This window comes from Trachinotus anak, unplaced genomic scaffold, assembly GCF_046630095.1.
Source record: "Trachinotus anak isolate AG129_WGS33_773 ecotype Australia unplaced genomic scaffold, CSIRO_AGI_Tana_v1 ptg000004l, whole genome shotgun sequence".
NCBI classification, from domain to species: Eukaryota; Metazoa; Chordata; class Actinopteri; order Carangiformes; family Carangidae; genus Trachinotus; species Trachinotus anak.
Window position 1 is genome coordinate 9,060,939 of NW_027273855.1, and position 18,970 is coordinate 9,079,908.

Consider the following 18,970-nt stretch of genomic DNA (forward strand, 5'->3'; position numbering starts at 1 on the left):
AGGACCCTAGGGATTATGTCGCCCTGAAGTCAAGTGTTAACTGTGGTGTGTTGATGTGTTGTGCACAAAAGGCACACGTTAGAGTCTCTATGTAGAAGTTCTGTTCATTCACTCCGATCATCCCAATACGGTTAGAAGTTATGTATAATACACAATGTAGAAAATAACATTAATACATAACATGTAGCAGTTCATTCTCTTCTACATTTTTAAGCCATGGGGTTTTAATCTTTATAAAAGTGTTTCAAAGCTCAGAAAAGTGAGTGACGTCACCACTGTGTACGTGCACTCTATCCGCGGTCGTGCTGTGTCTCGGGAATGAGCATGGTTGCTAGGTTACTGCTAGCGTCGTCAGGACGAGAACAAGTTAGTATGAAAAGTGAATAAACGGCACAAAGGCGAGTTTTCTTCTACACACATCACGGTTTATTGATTTTGTGATTTTTTTGTCGCATTTATTCGTCACTTCTTACACTTTTTTTCAGGAATGTAATTGTTTTTAATCGATATATTCGCCGCATAACCGGATTCACTAAGAGGCCGATATGATTTTTCATAACTTCCTCCGTAACAGTTTTCTTCAGGTATTTTAATTTAAGTCATTGAGCTTCTTTGTGATAGTTTCTGTGATGTGTGAGCCAGCAGTGTCTCATCCTGACTGCAGTTCACTAGCCTGTCATCCACTCACAACAACCGCCTCATTATTTTATAGATTAATGACCTTCACTGTGTCAGCGGGTTCAAACTATAACTGACTCCGGCCTGGATGCAGCGTCCTCTGGGTCAGCAGCGGTGGCCTGAGCTGCTGCAGCCTGCTCCCCCTCTCTGTCCCTGAGGGGAAGAACCGTCCTGGACGTCCTCATCATCGTCTCTCTAACTCCCCACGTCCTCAGTGTGTGCTCAGTATACAGTAGCTAAATGTTCAGTGGCATTCATCATTTAAATTAAATCTTTATAAAAAATAATTTTGATATATTTTTCATTTTCAAATCAAATATCTGTGAAACAGAACAGTGAAAAATAGAGCAATGACGGGACATAAAGCATAACTACAGCCCTGCACAGATTTGGTTGTGTTTTGTTTTTTTTAAAGAAGGCATGCCATATAAATATGCTTCTCAATGACAGAAAGTAAACGTGTTAACTATCTGATGAGTTGTAGTTATCTGTCACATGCAGATTTTAAAACAGTCAAGTAAGCAGTAAAGAAGTTGATATTTTATGTCCTTTTATGGTTTTTCTTTTGTATAGTGAAGTACAGCTTATGCACATTAGTTTTACTCATATCTGCTGTTACTGTCATTGAAATGTGTTTAATGTGCTTTTCTAATTTGTGATTATAGGTTTGTTTATGGAATCTTTAAACCTACTGTGATTAAAGTGTACTGAGAGCATTTTCTATGAACTACAGAAGTATTGCCTGGGTTTTCCAGATTTACCATACACCTTGTGATGAATTTAACAGTACAGTTTGGTGAATGAGTGTTCAGTGTCATTGAAGTTGATAATTCATAGTACATAAAGTACATAAAACACATGGAAAGCACAAATAAAAATATCTGGCTGATCCCCATGGTCTCTGTAGTTCTTTGGGCGCCACGATGGATGTACACTGAACAAAAATATAAATGCAACACTTTTGTTTTTGCTCCCATTTTTCATGAGATGAACTCAAAAATCTAAAACATTTTCTATATACACAGAAAAACCATTTCTCTCAAATATTGTTCACAAATCTGTCTAAATCTGTGATAGTGAGCACTTCTCCTTTGCCGAGATAATCCATCCCACCTCACAGGTGTGGCATATCAAGATGCTGATTAGACAGCATGATTATTGCACAGGTGTGCCTTAGGCCACTCTGAAACGTGCAGTTTTGCTTTATTGGGGGGGTCAGAAAACCAGTCAGTATCTGGTGTGACCACCGTTTGCCTCATGCAGTGCAACACATCTCCTTTGCATAGAGTTGATCAGGTTGTCGATTGTGGCCTGTGGAATGTTGGTCCACTCCTCTTCAATGGCTGTGCGAAGTTGCTGGATATTGGCAGGAACTGGAACATGCTGTCTGATACGCCGATCCAGAGCATCCCAAACATGCTCAATGGGTGACATGTCCGGTGAGTATGCTGGCCATGCAAGAAATGGGATGTTTTCAGCTTCCAGGAATTGTGTACAGATCCTTGCAACATGGGGCCGTGCATTATCATGCTGCAACCATAGACTGTATATAAAAGTGGACGTCGACGCTGGCTGCGGAAAATTAAGCCAATGCGGAAGTGCCTTAAACCTGCATTCTATCGAATGACCATCAGGGGGCGACACCACTGGTTGCAAAAAGAACTCCGATTCTATGGAAGTCTTTGAGAAAAATGACCCTACTTCTCACTTGGTTTATGACCCCAGTAAACGTTTTCAGAACGAGTTTATGGTCTCAATCGCTAGTTTCAGGTCTTCTTCAATACAACACGATGTTCATTTTTAAAATTATAGTCCCATTTAATTTAAAATAGACGATAAAGTAGGGTATGCATTGGGGCGTGGCTAACGTATGATTGACACATGTCACTTGTCAATCAAGAGCAGTCCCTTCTCACAGAACCAACGATGTTGAATTAGCCGTGAACTTGTTTTTTGGGTGTAGTGTTTTCGTCCTGGAGTTTTCCACATACAGTTACACAGACCTTCCATCGTATTTTCAGTTCGTGAAAATTTGTTTTAACTTTTTGTTCACCTAAAATGTCAGCGTTGTTCAGCGTCTGGTTAAACCAAAAGACACTCTGAGGAATCGGCTTATCAGTTTATGCGGTAAGTACGTTTTATTTTTAGCTTAAGCGTGTTTTCGCTAGACAAAATTAGCATCCCAATTTCCAATTGATATCGTAGTGTAGATAAATTAGAAATGCACCTTGCTAACCCAGCCGGCTAGCTAGCGCTAGCTGATTACCAAGCGTTTTCTATGCTAACAGGACCAGTGTTTACTCTAGAGGTGTTAATACATGTTTGAATATAATGTTAAAAGCCCAACTAAAATGTGCATATAATATGTGCACTGAAGTCAAGTGTTAACTGTGGTGTGTTGATGTGTTGTGCACAAAAGGCACACGTTAGAGTCTCTATGTAGAAGTTCTGTCCATTCGCTCCGATCATCACAAAACGGTTAGAAGTTATGTATAGTACACTATGTAGAAAACAACATTAGTACATTTCATGTAGCAGTTCATTCATTTGATGCTGTAAGTGCAAACACAATATTTCTCAACTGAAGTAGACATTCATGCAGTTATCCTGACAGCTGGTTTATGTATGTGATAAACTGATCCATCATGTCTGAATTAGTCTTTTACTGTGATTTGAAAGGTATCTACGCTGAAAACTGAAGGAGCACTGCCAACAGAAGGAGGACCTCATGTATGGAGCACAGTATTTGTTTCCATTCATCTGGCTGTGGAGAAAGGAGGCTGCATGCACAACATCCTTAGTTCTCAAATGGATGGTGATGATGATGCTAGAAAACCACTTCCAGTTCAGGTGCCTCTGATGGAAAGACAGTGTTACTCTAGTCACCACTTTCACAAATGAAAATATTTCCCAATTTGACATTTAAAGGATCTTCACTGGACAACAGCTGGCGCTGTCAAACCAGATGTGCAACGTGGAGCAGAATGTGACTCCTGTAACAGATGTGTGCTGCTGTTACCACTTCAGAAATATTAGCCTTACAAAATCTTTGGTGTGTACTGAAGACTTGACAGTGAGATTTTAAAAGTCAAGTAAGCAGTAAAGAAATTGATATTTTATGTCATTTTATGTTTTTCTTTTGTATAGTGAAATACAGCTTATGCACATTAGTTTTACTCATATCTGCTGTTACTGTCATTGAAATGTGTTTTAATGTGCCTTTCTAATTTGTGATTGTAGGTTTGTTTATGGAATCTTAAATAAACCTACTGTGATTAAAGTGTACTGAGAGCATTTTCTATGAACTACAGAAGTATTGCCTGGGTTTTCCAGATTTACCATACACTTTGTGATGTATTTAACAGTACAGTTTGGTGAATGAGTGTTCAGTGTCATTGAAGTTGATAATTCATAGTACATAAAATACATAAAACACGTGGAAAGCACAAACTTAAAATATCTGGCTTTTGATCCTTCATTGTCAATGTTCTAGGATTGTCAAAATTTATACCATAAAACCATCAACAAACTTAGACCAAGAGATTCATAAATACTTTTATTGCACCTTTTAAAAATCATCAATTTCAACAAAATCATTAACCACCGCCAATACTGGAAAGGTATGTAAAAAGTTTTTACTAAATTCAGTAACTTTTATAAAAATAAAATACTTTTGTGGCTCAAGGTAAAGGTGAACTGTCACAAGTTTGCATAATAAATTGTTCAATCCCTCATCTTTAGAAACAAGTAGTAGAGGTGTTAGACAGCTTCCACTTCGGACCTCCCCAGCCAAACCAGTGGATGGAGACACCATCATCACCAAGGTTGATCCCCGTGGTCTCTGTAGCTCTTTGGGCTCCACGATGGATGTAGTTGTCCCCAGTGATCCAGACCTTGGCCAGATGGAAAGAAACACTGTAATAGTGAGATATGTATGATATTCTCGCAGGAAAAAGGTAAAATAAGAAGCACTCTTATTAGATTAACTCCGCACAGTTATCTAAAAATACAGTACTCCCTCCAGCTAGTTGTAAAAACTGCTGTCCTATTTTACAATAAATAATATAATAGAAACTAATACTCACTTCAGTGGCATTGAGTGGGTGCAGATGCAATAATCAATCCAAGCAGACAGTGATGTAACTTATTCTGAAAGAGAGAGAGAATCATTCCAACAGATGTTTTTAACGATGAAATTAACGAAAAACTAAAAACACTGAACCACACTTAATATCAACGCACACTTACGTGGCGATCGATTGCACTGCGAGAATAAACATTAATCAATAACACTGATCTGCTGGGTCTGGAGGTCTCCAGCACAGTTCACTGTAATTACGTTATCGTTTTGAAACTTAACGACACCGACAACCCGCTGTCATCCTTAACACTCATGAAGTCAGGCAATAACCTTTGATTCACAGAACCAGTTTTAAAACACATCAGTAAAGTGTTTTACCATTTACAGTCTATGGTTTTACCACAAGATGTTATACTGCTGCTACTCTACAGTTAGCTCACATACAGTTAGCTTACTCTGTGTGTAAGCTAACACACGGTAACTTCAGTTACAATAACATTTTATTATCTGTGTGTACATTATATTCCAATGTGTAATATTTTCCACATGTGGACATGAATGCAGTTATCTATTAAAAGTAAGTTATCACTTAGTACTAAAGTTTACCTTGACTTATGGAAAATGACTGATTTCGGAATCGCACGGTCCGTCAGATAGCCGGTGTAGGTGGGTGTGTATAGTGACCTCGGCTCTTAGGTCAGCTCCACCCTCTTCTCCAAATATGGTTTCTTGTGGTTTCAAAAAATCAAGATGGCGGCGGCCAAATTGCAAACTCGAGGCATCAAAATGGCAGTTCGCAAACCAATGGGTGACGTCAAAGGGTGTTTTGAAGCATGGAAGCATGATTATAAGACCTATTATACCTATACCTATTATAAGGTCTAATACATCCATGGCTGAACTGAACTGAATGGGCACCATTTTTAGATCTGGCATCCAGGTCTTATCCATCCATGTTTTGAAGCCTCAAGTTTATTTATTATGCAAACTTGTGACAGTTCACCTTTACCTTGATCCACAAAAGTATTTTATTTTTATAAATTTACTGAATTTAGTAATTTTTTTTTTTTTACATAAGTTTCCAGTATTGTTGATGGTTAATGATTTGTTGAAATTGATGATTTTTAAAGGTGCAATAAGTATTTATGAATCTCTTAGTCCAAGTTTGTTAATGGTTTTATGGTATGAATTATATCTGGTATAAATTTTGACAATAGCAACATGCACAGATTGTACAACAATGCACTGATGAAGGTTTTGCCAGAATTTGTAATTAGAAGGCTGTTTCTATGTTAGCTTCAATAAACAACATAAATAATACAAAAATTGATCAAATATTAATGTCCTAGAACATTGACAATGAAGGATCAAAAGCCAGATATTTTAGTCTGTGCTTTCCATGTGTTTTATGTACTTAATGTACTATGAATTATCAATTTCAATGACACTGAACACTCATTCACCAAAAAGTAGTTAAAGTCATCACAAGGTGTATGGTAAATCTGAAAACCCAGGCAATACTTCTGTAGTTCATAGAAAATGCTCTCAGTAAACTTTAACCACAGTAGGTTTATTTAAGATTCCATAAACAAACCTATAATCACAAATTAGAAAAGCACATTAAACACATTTCAATGACAGTAACAGCAGATATGAGTAAAACTAATGTGCATAAGCTGTACTTCACTATACAAAAGAAAAACCATAAAACGACATACAATAGTGAAAGCAGTGACTAGAGAAAGACTAGAGTAGCACTAAGGACATAGAATATTAAACTTCTACAGAACTGGTTTGTCTTTCCGTCAGAGGCACCTGAACTGGAAGTGGTTTTCTGGCATCATCATCGCCATTCATTTGAGAACTAAGGATGTTGCCCATGCAGCCTCCTTTCTCCACAGCCAGATGAATGGAAACAAATACTGTGCTCCATATATGAAGTCCTCCTTCTGTTGGCAGTGGTCATTCAGTTTCCAGTGTGGATACCTTTCAAATCACAGTAAAAGACTTTAGTTCAGACATGATGGATCACAGTTAATCACATACATAAACCAGCTGTCAGGATAACTGCATGAATGTCTACTTCAGTTGAGAAATATTGTGTTTGCACTTACAGTATCAAATGAATGAACTGCTACATGTTCTGTATTAATGTTATTTTCTACATTGTGTATTATACATAACTTCTAACTGTGTTGTGATGATCAGAGCGAATGAACAGAACTTCTAAATAGAGACTCTAACGTGTGCCTTTTGCGCACAACACATCAATAAACCACAATTAACACTTGACTTCACGGTGACATAATCTCTAGGGTACTTGAAATTATGAGAGTATATTTGATTGTCCAGTAAGAAGAATATCTGGGTCAAATAAAAAGGACAGATCCAGTAAATGCTATTGTTACTATCTGCTGCTTGTGAACTGAGGACCTGATCAGAAAATGTAGTATTGGCGTCTGTTGTTCCATTTAGCATAATTTGCAGTCTACATGTTAACCACATTTAAATTACATTAAGGTTACGTTAACCCGAATTTTCACAACATCCAAAATGACATTTTAAGAACTTGCATTAATGGAGCACAATATGAGCACAACACACTAAAGCAGTACACTTCGACTGGATCGCGTGTTCCAGAAACACAATAATAACATCGGTACCTTAACATTAGTTATATGCACATTTTAGTTGGGCTTTTAACACTATATTCAAACATGTATTAACACCTCTAGAGTAAACACAGGTCACCATCCCGGCGGAGCCAGGTCCTGTTAGCATAGAAAACGCTTGGTAATCAGCTAGCGCTAGCCAGCCAGCTGGGTTAGCAAGGTGCATTTATAATTTATCTACACTACGATATCAATTGGAAATTGGGATGCTAATTTTGACTAGTGAAAACACGCTTAATAAAATGTACTTACTGGACAAACTGAACAGCCGATTCCTTAGTTTCTTTTGGTTCAACCAGACGCTGAACAACGCTGACATTTTAGGTGAACAAAAAGTTAAAACTAACTTTCACGAACTGAAAACACGATGGAAGGTCTGTAACTGTATGTGGAAAACTCCAGGACGAAAACGCTACACCCAAAAACAAGTTCACGGCTAATTCAACATCGTTTGTTTTGTGAGAAGGGACAGCTCTTGTTGTTTAACCACCCACAATGTGTCAATCATGCGTTAGCCACGCCCCAATGCATGCCTTACTTTATCGTCTGTTTACTTTTGAATAGGACTATAATTTTAAAAATGAACATCATGTTGTATTGAAGAAGACTTGAAACTAGCGATTGAGATCATAAACTCGTTATGAAAACGTTTACTGAGGTAATAAACCAAGAGAGAAGTAGGGCCATTTTCTCATAGACTTCCATAGAATCGGACTTCTTTTTGCAACCAGTGGTGTCGCCCCCTTATGGTCATTCGATAGAATGCAGGTTTAAGCACTTCCGCATTGGCTTAATTTTCCGCAGCCAGCGTCGACGTCCATTTTTATATGCAGTCTGAGTAAAACATGACAATGAAATAAAGAAATGTATAACTCGCCAGAATAGTGCCGCTAATGAAAAAAACAAAATAACCGTCGGAGAAAAGTGGTTCTTTAAGGTCCGGGTATCAAAGTATAATCCGTTTTTCTGTCAAAACCAAAACACGAAAAAACGGAAACAGCGCCACTTTTTCCTTTTTTCGTTTTAAACCAAAAACAGAAAAACGGTTTTTGCTGTCAGCATCAAAAAACGAGAAAACCAAAAAACCAAAACCAAATAACCGCCGAAATTTGGTTTTTGGAAATTCATTTTTTCGTTTCATATTTATGAATATGACGGCGGACAGACCGGAAGTGAAGTGTAAAACCGTCAAAATAATAGTTTAGCGTGCTGGTGCTAACTTCTTAGCGTATGTTATAGACTACCGTTCTCTTTCTACACTGTATGGTTCACATTTATTTTACTTCTGTGAAACTATAACAGCTGGTTGGTTGGAAGAACCTGATAGGCCTATAATTATCATCTCCATTAAATCAACCTGCTCCTCCCGACTGAAATCACAGGCGCAGCTCATCACCGCCGTGATACTAGTTCGCTCTGACCGGGGATTTGGGTTTTGTTGAGCCGCATCATGAACACAGAGCCTGGCTGTGTTGGCCATCAGCCCCCGTAGTAAAGCACAGGTCTACTATTCATGTAAAAACTGCGCCACCCTGTGGCTAAACATCAACTGCACTTAAGTCATAAATTCTCATTTTCAAAATCATTAGCCTGTTATAATAATATAGCCTAGTCTTGACTGTGGGTGATGGGGACCTCTGCTGGTGACTTTATAGATGTTCTTAATTTAGGCAGGGAACGTATAGCCTAGCTAATTAGGGTAAAGTTTTTCCACAAAGTGCATTCACACACTCAGCTAAAATGATAATTATAGGCCTATCAGGTTCTTCCAAACAACCAGCTGTTATAGTTTCACAGAAGTAAAATAAATGTGAACCATACGGTGTAGAAAGAGAACGGTAGTCTATAACATACGCAAAGAAGTTAGCACCAGCACGCTAAACTATTATTTTGACGGTTTTACACTTCACTTCCGCTTCCGGTCTGTCCGCCGTCATATTCATAAATAAGAAACGAAAAAATGAATTTGCAAAAACCAAATTTCGGCGGTTTTTTGATGCTGACAGCAGTTGAAAACGAAAAAAGGAAAAAGTGGCGCTGTTTCCATTTTTTCGTGTTTTGGTTTTGACAGAAAAACGGATTATACTTTGATACCCGGACCACAGCGCAACTTTTTTCGAGAAAACCAAAAAACCAAAACGAAAAAATGAATTTGCAAAAACCAAATTTCGGCGGTTTTTTGATGCTGACAGCAGTTGAAAACGAAAAAAGGAAAAAGTGGCGCTGTTTCCATTTTTTCGTGTTTTGGTTTTGACAGAAAAACGGATTATACTTTGATACCCGGACCACAGCGCAACTTTTTTCGAGAAAACCAAAAAACCAAAACCAAATAACCGCCGAAATTCGGTTTTTGCAAATTCTTTTTTCGTTTCTTATTTATGAATATGACGGCGGACAGACCGGAAGCGGAAGTGAAGTGTAAAACCGTCAAAATAATAGTTTAACGTGCTGGTGCTAACTTTTTTGCGTATGTTATAGACTACCGTTATCTTTCTACACCGTATGGTTCACATTTATTTTACTTCTGTGAAACTATAACAGCTGGTTGTTTGGAAGAACCTGATAGGCCTATAATTATCATTTTAGCTGAGTGTGTGAATGCACTTTGTGGAAAAACTGTACCCTAATTAGCTAGGCTATACGTTCCCTGCCTAAATTAAGAACATCTATAAAGTCACCAGCAGAGGTCCCCATCACCCACAGTCAAGACTAGGCTATATTATTATAACAGACTAATGATTTTGAAAATGAGAATTTATGACTTAAGTGCAGTTGATGTTTAGCCACAGGGTGGCGCAGTTTTTACATGAATAGTAGACCTGTGCTTTACTACGGGGGCTGATGGCCAACACAGCCAGGCTCTGTGTTCATGATGCGGCTCAACAAAACCCAAATCCCCGGTCAGAGCGAACTAGTATCACGGCGGTGATGAGCTGCGCCTGTGATTTCAGCCGGGAGGTGCAGGTTGATTTAATGGAGAGCTGTGAGGAATAGCCTATAGTGATCAGTGATCACAGCCAAAACATGACAAGAGATGAGGCAAGCTTTTAATTTCTGACAGCTGAGCATTGCACATTAACCCTCAGCCATTTAAACAAAATAAACGATAGCCAACAGCTGTCTGTTTTCTTTCTTCTTTTTTAAAGTGTTGTACTGTGCCAAATAAACAAATGCTTTTGCTCTTTGCAGTTGTGACAGTTTTGTGTAGGCTACGTGTCAGCAGGCAAGCTTCATGATTTGGAATAAGAGAAATTGATCTATATAATGGAAATTGGCTCATAACAGTCTGGCTGGAATACAAACCAAACTTACCTCTTTCAATTGCACAAATGCACATCCATGGAAATCTTGTACATCTGAAATTAATACAAAGATGAAACACCTAGTCCATAGTGTTAGTCTATACTTCCAGGGACAGACAGCTGTTGGCTATCGTTTATTTTGTTTAAATGGGTGAAGGTTAATGTGCAATGATCAGCTGTCAGAAATTAAAAGCTTGCCGTCATATTCATAAATAAGAAACGAAAAACGAAAAAATGAATTTGCAAAAACTAAATTTCGGCCGTTATTTGGTTTTGGTTTTTTGGTTTTCTCGTTTTTTGATGCTGACAGCAAAAACCGTTTTTCCGTTTTTGGTTTAAAACGAAAAAAGGAAAAAGCGACGCTGTTTCCGTTTTTTCGTGTTTTGGTTTTGACAGAAAAACGGATTATACTTTGATACCCGGACCACACCTGCTCCGGAGATTTTTCAGCCTCTAATACTTTTCACTCAAAGTTTTGCGAGTGTACAGTGCTACAGTGACTGAGAAAGGACTGATTTAAAGTATACAAATTTATCTTGTTTTTACATTAGTGCATGTGGTACATGCTCACGTGCACAAAAATTTACAGAAGAATCTATGTGTTTGTTTGTAGGCCAGAGCGTATAATTGTCAGGTCCGTCCAGCAGTACTAGACACTAGCTCCAGGGTGAAGTGGACCAACACAGCTCACCATCCTCCTTATCTGGTGGGAGAGGAGGTCAGTGCATGTGTCTGTGTCTTATTTCATTTGCATTAAAGGAGCAAGAACCTCAGACACCTAAAACAATTTACCATAGGTCTTTGTCTGTTTTATCAATTTTTCTTCAATTTTCTCTCTCTCCACTCACTTTTCCATCCTGACAACATGCAGGCTCTTTATGTGAATCCATCCGACTGTTACAGCATCCACTGGCCACATCAAAACATAAAAAAATACAAGAAAAGGACAAGATTAGCAGGTATAAAATGTTTAGCATTACATAGAAGCACATCTACAGAAGCATCTTGCAAAGTAAGTTAAAAAGCAAAGATGAAATAGCAAGACTCAGCTCAAAAATGTATGGGTCCTCATTAACAAACTGAAGCGTTAATGAAAAGAGAGTTGAACTAGAAAAAACAAAACAAAAATTGTACTCTGTAAACCTTGAAAATGAGATGAAAGTATGCTGATAGTAGAAACCCTTTTCTTCTCACATTAACTCTTCACTTTTGCACTGATTGCCAGTATTAGTATTTTTTCGTGTTTTGGTTTTGACGGAAAAACGGATTACACTTTGATACCCGGACCACCTGCTCCGGCGATTTTTCAGCCTCTAATACTTTTCACTCAAAGGTTTGCGAGTGTAATAGTGTTTGTTTGTTTGTTTTTTGTTGTTGTTATTTGTTTTTTTTAAAGCGAGTAAACCCGCTAAAAAAGAAAAGAGAAAAGAGGCGATTGCCCTCTTTTACACTACCAAACGAGTTTGTCTTTCTGTTCGGAGTGATGTCATCACAGGACCACAGAACACACAGAGAGACTAGGAGAGAAGAGTGAGTTGTGTTTAATTTTGACATATAATATCGTAACAATTTAAGCATAAAAGTGTTGATTTTTTTTTAAAGAAATCAATTAATTGTTCATTTTAAGAGACCCGTGTTTTTCCTCTTTTTTAATTTTCAAATTCTACATATTTTTCATATATTCTGTTGTTTTATTGTGTCTTATTCTTTAATGAGACAGAAGTACTTATCCACATACTCGATTAATTAATGGAATAATTGGTAGAATACTCGATTACTAAAATAATCAATAGCTGCAGCCCTAATCTTAATGCTATAGCATATGTTGCAGGTCCCAGGCATGCGACAATGCAGACTTATTTCTGGTAAGAAATGTTAAATGAGCAGACAGGACATAGTTAGGCTGTTGCTACGTCGGCCTCTTGTAGTAGAATGGCGATGGAGCAAACAAGCGCACAAAGCAGAGTTCTGGTCGGCTGCCCAACGTACTTCTGCCACCTACTGACATTGTCGGGTCTAGTACCGAAAAATCACAAGTCCACAAAGACTGAATAGAAGTCTCACTAACTTGAAATAAGTCATCAGTAAGATCTGAAATACATTTAATCAACATACCTTGTATGTAAACACAAACAAAAATGTGACCACATATTTTGTGTGCATCACACATACAATAATATTTGAGACATTTGATGTGTGCCCTGCCCTCAGTCCTGACCTCAACTTGGTAACAACACCTTTGGGATGGACTTGAATGCACATTGTGTGCCAGCCATTATCACATAGCATCAGTGCTCAACCTCACTGTGGATAAATGGGAACAAAATAATGCAGCTGGATTTCAAAATCCAATAATAAGTCTTTCCAGAAGAGTGGAGGTTGTTGTAGCAGCACATTAATGCCTGTCGTTTACGAATGAAATGTTCAACAATCATACATATAAGTGTAATATTCAGGCATCCACATACTTTTGACTATGTAGTGTACTCTGTCTTCTGTTTTGCATATATGTTTTCCCTCTTTTACAGCAAATACAGAGCAGTTTTGTTGTTGTCATCCACCCTGGTTCAAGGACACTCTGTATTGGCCGAGCAACAGACACTCTTCCAGTGACAGTCCCACATGTGATTGCACGCAGACACAAGCAAAGTGGACAGCCTAGATATGAAGATGCCTTGCTGTTGAGAGAAGGTCTAAATGTACGTCATTCATACAGTCACCAGATACAGCCTGTGTTTTACTCCACTGTTCAAGTCAATTTCATATATGTGTAGTCTCTCATTTACCCCCATTCCCTCTTCGTGCTGTCTGTCAGAAACCAGAAAGTAAAGAGCAGAGGCAGAATGGGCTTAAAATGGTCGACCAGGCCATCTGGTTTGAGAAGATGTCAAACTGAGTGCGGAGAACTCCTGTGTCTGCTGAACAGGTGAGTGTATTGTGAACTGAGTATCCACACAAGCAAAGTGAGTCCATTCCATGCTGGAGAGAAATGACAGAAATGCAAAGTATTTAAACTGCATTTCCTGTACGAAAGGTGCTACAGTGACTGAGAAAGGACTGATTTAAAGTATACAAATTTATCTTGTTTTTACATTAGTGCATGTGGTACATGCTCACATGCACAAAAATTTACAGAAGAATCTATGTGTTTGTTTGTAGGCCAGAGCGTATAATTGTCAGGTCCGTCCAGCAGTACTAGACACTAGCTCCAGGGTGAAGTGGACCAACACAGCTCACCATCCTCCTTATCTGGTGGGAGAGGAGGTCAGTGCATGTGTCTGAATGAGGTTCTTGCTCCTTTAATGCAAATGAAATAAGACACCTAAAACAATTTACCATAGGTCTTTGTCTGTTTTATCAATTTTTCTTCAATTTTCTCTCTTCCCACTCACCTTTCCATCCTGACAACATGCAGGCTCTTTATGTAAATCCATCCGACTGTTACAGCATCCACTGGCCTGTAGTCAGAGGTCAGCTCAGTGTGCACCCCAATCCTTGGAGGCTCACTGACCGCTGTCCTGGTTGACCTTGAGACGATTTGGAGCCATGTCATTAAAAAGCATCTTGAGATCCCCCTCAAAGATTTAAAGGTAGGAGAAACGTCTTCCTCCTTATATCACTTTCCTTTGTGGGGCAAAGTTGAAAGTGGTCAGCAACATGTTGAAACTAGAAAACAATAAATGTTGAAAGAAGACAGTTACAAGAAGACTTATAACTATAGTATTACAAAATTGTTTTATTTAGCACTGTATGTGAAAGTTCATTCAATGTGATCAGCTAAAAGACACAACATTTGGAACATCAAAACATAAAAAAATACATGAAAAGGACCAGATTAGCAGGTATAAAATGTTTAGCATTACCTAGAAGCACATCTACAGAAGCATCTGTGGATGTCTTGTTTTTAGTGCTGCATTTTGCATCTGTATTACAGTGAATGTTCCATCTATCTGTGGGGCCCCACAGATAGTGTTTGGCTTACGGCGGTTCTGATGTGACCCGTACTTTCTTCTGACTCCTGCAGAGGGCAGGGTTTCCCTACAGAGACTGTCAGCTGTCCAGCAGACTGGACTGTCAGCTACTGCAACATCTAAAAGAGAAATTCTGCCATCTAGACCAAGTGTGTTTTTTTGTTAGACGAGTCTCTTTTTGTTTAGAGGGAGTGTTGGGGAACTAGATGTATGTTTATCAGTTTGAATAAAGCATGCGCTCCTTTGTTTCTGGTTAAACAACCATGGTTGTTATAAAGAATAGAAGAGAGAAATCAGATTAATGTAGTTATTCAGATTAATTTCAAATGTGTCTTTCTTATGTTTCTACTCAACAGGACATATCAGGACATGAAAAATTACAGGTAAATACTTTAAATGGTAATAATAAACTAAGCTGCTTTAAGATTGTTGCTGAAATGCTGTTTACACTGTTTTGTCTCCAGCTTGTGGACTGGAATTATTCTTCATCTATTGGCTATGTTTGACTCAGAGGATCTTCATGATGAACACTAACTGCTGGCCACACAGAGCAAACAGGACCAGGCAACACACATACACACACACACACACACACACACACACACACACACACACACAGATATGCACATATCTCACACTTTGAATTCAGTCTGACATCTTCAGATAGGAAGGCTATCTCCAGATCAGGGGGAGCTCTGGATGGTGAGATGGGCAGTCAGGGAGGTACTGGAGAGCTCTCTGACCTGCCCAGGGGTTGTGGGAGTGGTGGCAATGCAGGAGGGATGCAGGGGGAGATGGAGCTTGGGCCTGGCCAGGGGGAGTGCTTGATGGGGGCAGGAGAGGTTGACGAGCCCCTATCTGCTCACCTCTCCAGGAAGACTGCAATCATGAGCCAGTTTGAGAGCAAAGCACTGGGCCTGGATAAGGCCATCATGCATAGCATCGACTGCTGTGGTAAGGAAGGACAGAGGGTGAAGGGAAGAAAGGACTAAGTGGTCAACAATGAAAAATTGCATTACTCAAAGGAGAAATAAAAATAGAAAGTAGTAAGGAATTATGTAAGAAAAAACTATATGAAACATTGTCATACAATATGGTATCTTTTTATTTCATTTGTAAGGAAGTAAAAAATAAAGATTGAGGATAGATGTTTGTCAATGCTTATAACATCTTGTCTTACCTCATCTCGTTTTGTTACAGCATCAGACGAAACCAAATGAAAGATGTACAGCTCCATACTGGTCGTGGGAGGGGGCCTCATGTTTCACGGTGCTCAGGAGTTTCTGCTGCACTGCATAATCAACAAGATGCCTCCCTCCTTCAGAAGGCTGGTAGACAACGTGGAAGTTATCACACGGCTAAAGGTAACCTGGAGTTCGTTGTACGTAGTCTTAGATGTAGATATGGAATCCAGGCAGAGTAGCATGGTGTTCAGTTGTCCTTGTTTCTAAATGTTACCATGAGTACTACACACAACATAATGTTAATACGTAAGAGAGAAACTGTGCGTGAGCCCACTCCCTTGGATGAGAAGCAATGAATGGTCTCAGGATGCTTCACTGTTGGCATGACATGGTAGCGTTCATCCTTTCTTCTCCAGACAGTCCTTTTTCCAGATGTCCCCAACAGTCTGAAGGGGGCTCCATCGGAGTAAATAACTTCACCCAATTTTGTGGCAGGGCTAAAACACAGTGCAAATGAGGTGTTTATGATGAGGTTAGTTTTCATAGAAAGGACTTTGCGGTTAATTGCATTTCCTCTGATCCCTCTTTATAGCAGCCTAGAATCAATGTTAATGCCACCATAAAAACTGAACAAAATTTCTATCAGTCTCAAAACTTTTGGCCACGACTGTAGTTTCTCCATACCTAAATTCAGTGGCACCCTCATGATCCACCTGCATTTCGTGCTCCCACCTTCCCTGGCTTTCCACCGTATGTTTTCCTATTTTTTCTACTTTAAAGGTGTTCTTCATTTGCATTTCTCACCAATAGATTGCCATCATTGAGGCCCCTCACATATTTTATCTCCTTTGTTTGGATCTTCCAAAGCACGGACAAGAAAGCAGCTGGCCAGTGCGTCACACGGATTGGGGCTTGCTGATGACAGAGTGTGTAGCTCCTGAATCCAGTCTGATCAAGGCTAGTGCAGTTTCATCCACAAACTCTTTTAACAAATACCTGCATTTTAAACATTTGCGTGTACACTCATTTTTAGCCATTGTTGTTGATACACATTTAGTTTGCTCTCACTTATAGGCTGTCACAATAATATTTCTCAAGTTGGGGTTAATAGAGTATATCCATCTGTCTACATATACAAAAGATACTACATGCTGTAGTCATTTAGAAGAGAGGCTTGGCAACGGACTGACCAGTTAATGCATTTAATTAATTAATGGAGTATAATTATTTGGTTTAAACACTGTTGAGAGTTGCAAATGTGAGTTCCATTGTCTGTGCATGGTATATTCTGATCTGAGCTGCATTGGGGATTCAATATTGAGATTATTTGATGATTTTAAAGTGAATGGAGCATTGGGTGATAATTAGGTGATTGTCTTGATGCGAATGGGAATACATTTGGTGATAGTCTTTTCCTTGTGGGGGAGCGCGTGACCTTTTGAGCTTTTATATTGGATTGGACTTTCTTTTTGTTTGTAGGATAGTTAATTTTACTTAAAATTTGATAAAATTTCTTACCATTCACACTTAAAAACGGGCCCAGGTTAAAATAAACACACATAAAAAAACATTAAACGATTACAGGTCAAACTACTAAGAGGAAAACAGCCAGAGCAGCAGCAAAGCAGCAGCATCTTTACTTTGTGCGCCACGACAGCAGCCGTCGCTCCAATTAGGCTGCAAATGCCAACAGCAGGCCAGTTCCAATCGGGCAGCGTTAAGCTCTCACCCGAGGAAGACAAGGGAATCTGCAGGCGCTAGTCTGACACAGCAGTCATTACCAGCGGCGATCAGCAGAAAAGTCACTGCTCAGAACACGGGAAGCAACAGCCAGGAGATTTGCGGCAAAGCAAAAGCAAGATGCACCAGAAATGAGGCGCGCGCTCTCAGCATGAACGGAAGAGCACCCGAGAGTGACCCGCTTTTATAGTGCGTCCCCTTATGGTGATTGGCCAATGATTACCGAGTGGTCTAACAGAAAGATCTTCTTAAGCCAAAAGCTGCTACAACAAATCTTTATTCTGCTACACTTGGATTTCGAAGTTGGAAGAGATTATGGTGGGAACGCAGTCTGCCATAGGAGATATTAAGAGACTTTTGGCCAACCTCCTTGGGGTTCCAGCTATGGAATAGATTCTACAGAAAGTTGGACTTAATCGATATGTGGATGACATTATCATTTGTTCACCAGATGAGGAAACATGTCAAAAGGACTCAATTAAATTGCTACAGATACAGGCAGAAAAGGGGCACAAGGTTTCTCAGAAGAAGCTACAGTATTGTCAGGAGAAGGTAATTTATTTAGGTCAGACAATAAGGCAGGGACACAGAAGCATTTCTGACAGTCATTTAGAAGCTATTCGCAAGGCTCCAAAGCCCAGAACAGTCAGAGAGATGATGATATTTCTTGGTATTGCTAGTTATTCCTCAGCATGGGTAGAGGATTATGCTAGTTTAACGGGGCCCTTGGGCCCGTTTTTAAGTTTGAATTTAAGAAATGTGATCGTGCAGGATTCTATTTTGTGATGTTCTGATTTATTTGTAATTTTGTATCTACTTTTCCGTATTATTTGTGATTTATTATTTGTTTCAGTAATACAGCTGCCATCTAAGCAGCCTTAATCAAGTATGGTTTATGTTGTGTGAGTGCAGCCACACAGCTGTTCATTCACAAATAGTCATGTGTGATATAACTCTTAATTTCATTTTAATGTATGTATCGTTATATATGTGCTGATTGAATTGAATTGATTATTTAGCACTAATTAGTTTCTTTTCTTTAGTCTATTTTCTATTAGTTTACTTTCCTTTTTTTTCTCTGGTTACACCACTGGCAGGAGGCCATTTTGAGAGCTGCTGATAACCAGTGTCAAGGTTTCAGCATTTGGCCACTGCATAGTTTATATCTTATGTTGGAGGTTGTAATCCCCTAATCATGTTTTGTTTGTTTGAGGAGCTGGGGACCTGTGGTGGTGGGGCTGGTGTCCTTCTTTGATGGTGGAGCCCTCTTTTTGTGTGCAGTGTCTTGAGTCTCCCAGTATTGACTCCACTTGTGTGGGTGTGTACGTGTGCTTTCGGGTGA

The 18,970-nt window shown here is 39.1% G+C and overlaps 2 long non-coding RNA genes and 1 pseudogene across 4 annotated transcripts; 2 read left to right on the forward strand and 1 right to left on the reverse strand.

The window, feature by feature from the left end:
• Positions 1-1,813: 1,813 nt before the first annotated feature.
• Positions 1,814-14,694, forward strand: LOC139619890 (actin-related protein 8-like; annotated as a pseudogene).
• LOC139620279 (uncharacterized) lies at positions 3,820-7,893 on the reverse strand. Of its 3 annotated transcripts, none has more exons than XR_011690786.1 (4): positions 7,684-7,893; positions 5,366-6,745; positions 4,764-4,827; positions 3,820-4,593 (listed from the first exon to the last, which is right to left on the reverse strand). It is a non-coding gene; the product is annotated as an uncharacterized lncRNA (long non-coding RNA). The 3 variants fall into 3 exon arrangements; XR_011690785.1 differs by having other exon boundaries at positions 3,821-4,571; XR_011690787.1 differs by having other exon boundaries at positions 3,826-4,571; positions 6,575-6,745.
• Positions 14,695-15,094: 400 nt separating the features above from the next.
• Positions 15,095-18,461, forward strand: LOC139620282 (uncharacterized). Its single transcript, XR_011690791.1, has 3 exons — positions 15,095-15,658; positions 15,905-16,068; positions 16,699-18,461. It is a non-coding gene; the product is annotated as an uncharacterized lncRNA (long non-coding RNA).
• Positions 18,462-18,970: the final 509 nt, after the last annotated feature.